The following is a 4,892-nucleotide window of genomic DNA, read 5'->3' on the forward strand; positions in this document are numbered from 1 at the left end:
AGTACAGGGGAACGCCAGGGCCAAAAAGTGGGAACGGGTGGGTAGGGGAGTAGGGGGGAGGGTATGGGGGACTTTTGGGATAGCATTGGAAATGTAATTGAGGAAAATACGTAATAAAAATATTTTAGAAAAATAGTTTTTAAAAGCTAAGCTTTTGTGTGTTTCCTTCCCACAGCTCAGGAGCTTCTGCAGAGTGAGAGCTGTTGCATAACAAGCCCTCCCTCCAGAGCACAGGTAGGTCCTAGGGACCCCACAGCTTCACACTCTCAAAGCCAAGAGTCCTTGACACAGGGGTGCTGCCCTTTGGCCACAGCACACATTCTTCCTCAAGGGACCTATTCCTGGGCCCTCTCCACTTAAGAGACACAGCATCGTACCCCCTCTTTCCTATCTGCATTCACCCCAGTAAGCATGTGTTCTGTCCCTTTAGCTGGGCTTGTGGCACATGCCTTTCTTTAATCCAGCATTCAGGAGGCAGAGGCAGGCAGATCTCTGAGTTCGAGGTCAGCCTGGTCTACAGAGTGAGTTCCAGGACAGCCAGGGCTACATAGTGAGACCCTGTCCTGAAAAACCAAAACCAAAACAACAAATAAAATAAACAAAACCCACAAACAAATAAACAAACAAAGAAACTGTCCCTTTGACTCTGGAGTGGAGGACTGTGGTTCCAGTCTGGATTATCCCGTGGTGTAAAGGGCAACTTCCAGAGCCTGTTCCAGACGGATTGTGCAGACGGGCTGCTCCTCCATTAGCAGTAGGAATCCACCATCATATCCTGCTACTCAGCTTTAAACAAGGCTTGCATCCCTTCCTGGCAAAGGCAGACATTTGTCCATTAATCAGTCTAGAGCAGCGGTTCTCAGCCTTCCTAATCTCTTTAACACAGCTCCTCATGCTGTGGTGACTCCCAACCAGAAACTTTTTTCCATTGCTACCTCATAACTGTAACATCGTTACTGTTATGAATTGTAATGCAAATCTCTGTTTTCCCATTGTCTTAGGTGACCCTGTGAAAGGGTTGCTTGACCCCAAAGGGGTCATGACTTACAGGTTGAAAACAGCTGCTCTAGTCCAAGAGCCAGAACTAAACCCGAGTTTGGAGAAACTTCCTGTTTGTGTTAGAGTCAGGTCAGAATTACCTCTATCATCTATCTACCTATCTACCTACCTACCCATTATCAGTCTGTCTGTCTGTCTATTGTCTATCTATCTTTATATATATATATATATATATATATATATCAGAGTGTGTGAGCAGGCATGTGTGTATGTGTGTGTACATGAACCATGAAAAAAGTGTGGAAGCCAGACATGTGTGCATGCATACATGCTTGTACACACAAACCATGACACACCTATGGAAGCATGATGTGTGCATGTGTGTGTGCATGTGTGTACAGGAACCATTATACACATGTGGAAGCCAGACATGTGCATGTGTGTATGTACATGTGTACACATGTATGCATGTGGGTATATGTACATGTGTGTGCACGTGTGGCATGTGCATGTGGGTGTATGTGCGTGTGCATGTGTGTGCACATGTATGTGTGTACATGTGTGTGCACATGTGTGTGTGCGTGTGTGTGTGTGTATACTCGAACCATGACACACCTGTGGAAGCAGGAGGACAGTTTGCAGTATTTGGTTCTCTTTGCACCATTTGGGTCCCTGGAATGGAGCTCAGGTCTCCAGACTTGGTAGCAAATGCATTTACCCGCTAAGTCATATTGCTGGTCCCAGAATAACCTTTTTTATTAAAAAATGTATTTGTCTGGGCTGAAGAGATAGCTTGGGAGGTTAGGGGCATTTGCTGCTCTTGTAGAGGCCCCACGCTTGGTTCCCAGCACCCACATCATGTGGATAGCAATCACCTGTAACTTCAGCTCCTAGAGATCTGATGACTTCCTAGCTTCCCAGGTACTGGCACACACATCACACACACACACACACGAAAATTAAGGTTTAAAAATAAAAAATTATATTTGAAGCTGGGCAGTGGTGGCGCACGCCTTTAATCCCAGCACTTGGGAGGCAGAGGCAGGCAGATTTCTGAGTTCAAGTCCAGCCTGGTCTACAGAGTGAGTTCCAGGACAGCCCTGGAACAGACACAGAAAAAACCCTGTCTCGAAAAATCAAGAAAAAAAATTGTTAAATGCTTTACAAAATTTTATACTGTGACAGATTTTTTAAAGTTACTTTTCTGTGGGCAGTTAGAGACACAACCTCTGACTTGCAGCAGGATACACCAGGCTAGCCCACCCAGGAGCTTCCAGAGATTTCCATCTCTGCTTCCTATCCAGCCCTAGGGCTGCCAGGATTGCAGGTACACGATACCACTACTGGTGGCTTTATATGGGACATGGGGATTCAAATTCAGGCCCCCTTGCTTGGGCAGCAATCTCTTTATCCACTGAGCCCTCCCCAGCCTGTTATGGGCTGTTTCAACAGCCCTCGATTAACAAAGGAAAAACATGCAATGACCTGAATACTTAAAAAAAATGTATCTCACTTGGAATCAACCCATTTTCTTTTCTCTTTTCTGTTAAACAAAACGAAATGAAACAAACAAACAAACAAACAAAATGCGGGGGGGGGGGGGGGGGGCTTCCCCCCATGGGGTTGCCTTGGGGTCAGTTCTCTTTCACCTCCTACAGAGATTCTCAGAGTTGATAGTTCAGACCTCTTAAGGGGATGGAGCACTGAATCGGGGCCCAGTTCCGATATATCTCCGGGTCTTTGACTCCTTACTCAGGGCTAACTTGCCTCCAAAGTCCCACTAGAAGCACACTCTGAGTTTGTTTCATCAGCACCTGACTCTCCTCCCCCTAAGAACTGGAAAACAAACGTTATAACGACTCCAGGGGTCGTGAGAGGTTATTATCCAGAAGAGAATGAAGGGGAGGCTTGCCTGCCTCTAGTGTCAGCTTTAACATGTCACCCTCAGCTATATGACTCAGGACAGAGGTAAGATGACAGGGTGCTGTTCCCCATAACCCAGACATCCCAGGAGATGTTTTACAACGGCCCCTGGCCATCCAGAGGACTCAGCCTCAGGGAGGAGGTGAACCGGAAGCTGATGACACCTGCCCAGGTGGCCGGGAACAGGCCTGGGGCTCAATAAACAGAGCAGATGGTGGGTGCAAATTTTACCAGACTGCTTCTCCCTCTAGGCCTGCGGTTGCTGCACCCCCGGAGGTTCCATTCTCAGCTTAATTCACTAAACACCCAAGAAGAACAAAGGTCTCCATGCCTGCCTAGAGCCCCCAGCCTGGGCACTCATATCATCCTGGGGCCTAAGCAGCATTGCTCCCGGCGCCAAGCCGCGGAGCTGGGCAGAGGGCGCAGGAGGAAACGCCCGGTACCTGTACGTCCAGACGGGAGGCATCCCTTTCCCAGGCTGGGCTCCTGGTTCTCCGGGGTACAGCTCCGTCCTAGCCCGGCGCCCCCGGCCCCGCCGCGGCAGCTGCAGCATCACCCCGCGGGGCGGGGCCGTGACGTCACGGCTGCATCCCGCCGCTTGGTCCCGCAGAGCATCCTTAAAGCAGCCGGTTGGCTGTGCCATCGCACCTTTGGGGACAACCGGGGTCTATAGGCAGAATGCAGGAGTAGGAGGCAGTATGACTTTGTGGGACCAGTTCCAAAAACAAAACAAAACAAAAAAATCTGAACGAAAAAAGAAAGACAGACATATAATAGTTTATGTTTGTTTTTCCATGGTCATAAATGTATTATAAAAGCACTTGCCAGGGCCCGTGACTGTTCTTCCTCATTCTCATTTTAAAGGAAATACATATATTTTTTTTTGTGTCTTCAATTCTAAGTAAATAGCCGTGCTTATGTTTATAGATAAACACGTATCCTCTAAATACTGTACCCATTGCACTAAACCAATCTCCCAAAGTATTACACTCATTATTCTGGTCACAGATCCATCAGGTGGCCGGGCTATGCCAGGCTTTATTCTAGACCCCTTGATGTAAGGAAGAGAGGGAGAAACCTTTCCGACCTCAGGGTTGACAGGTTAGAGAGGAATATACACATTAAATAGGATAAATAAAATAAATACGTAGGTGTTGGAGAGATGACTCAGTGGTAACGGGCCTTGCCAAGCAAGTCTGGAGATCTGAATTCAGTCCCTGGAACCCACTAAAGGTGGAAGGACAGACTCAACTCCACTAATGTGCCCTCTGATCTTCCCCATAGCATCTGTGACACACACACACACCACTGCGCATATGCACAATAAAGCATGCCAATGGTGTGTCAGAAGACACAACTCCCTCAGAGTACATACAACTTCAGAGGAAATTGCTAAGGTAGAGAGATTATGGTGACTCTCCCGGGACTCTGCTGCCCACCAATGACTGTGGCTGAAGTTGACTGTGTAGTTGCATGTCACTGAGAGTCTCGGTTCAGCTTCTGCACAGGGCACACATGTGTGCAGGCATGCAGTCTTTACTTGCCTAGCAACATTTTTGTAAAGGAAGAGGACACCTATGTTGGCTGTGACTAAACACAAACACAAGAAACAACTCCAGGGAGAGGGCTTATTCTGGCCTCTCGTTCTAGAAAACAGCGTAGGGGCCAGAGGGTGAGGCGCTACCCACAGCACATCCACAATCAGGAAGCAGAGAGAGATGAAGGCTCCTTTGCATGCAGTCCAGGCCCCCAGCCATGGGATGGTGCAGCCCACATTCAGTGTGGGTCTTACATACTTAATGAAGCAGCTAGGTTTCTTAGGAGAGACCAGATGCCATGGGGTTGGTAATCAATATTTACGATCTCATCAACTCCAGCAAACAAGAAAGCAGGTAGATAGGGGGTGTGAGGCTGAGGGAGGGGTGTAGGGCTGAGGGAGGAGCATGGGGCTGAGGGAGGAGCGTGGGGCT

General features: G+C 48.2%; 1 protein-coding gene across 2 annotated transcripts in view; it reads right to left on the bottom strand.

Annotated features, from left to right (window-relative positions):
* The window catches only part of Slc45a1 (solute carrier family 45 member 1), a 23,624-nt gene extending 20,111 nt beyond the window's left edge, over nt 1-3,513 (bottom strand). For both annotated transcript variants that reach the window (XM_029475797.1, XM_021160669.1), the window contains exon 1: nt 3,366-3,513. The gene's annotated coding sequence lies outside the window, so the exon portion shown is untranslated. The remainder of the gene's footprint in view (nt 1-3,365) is intronic.
* Between the last annotated feature and the right edge of the window lie 1,379 nt (nt 3,514-4,892).

The sequence above is a fragment of the Mus caroli genome, chromosome 4 (assembly GCF_900094665.2).
Source record: "Mus caroli chromosome 4, CAROLI_EIJ_v1.1, whole genome shotgun sequence".
In the NCBI taxonomy this organism is placed as follows: Eukaryota; Metazoa; Chordata; class Mammalia; order Rodentia; family Muridae; genus Mus; species Mus caroli.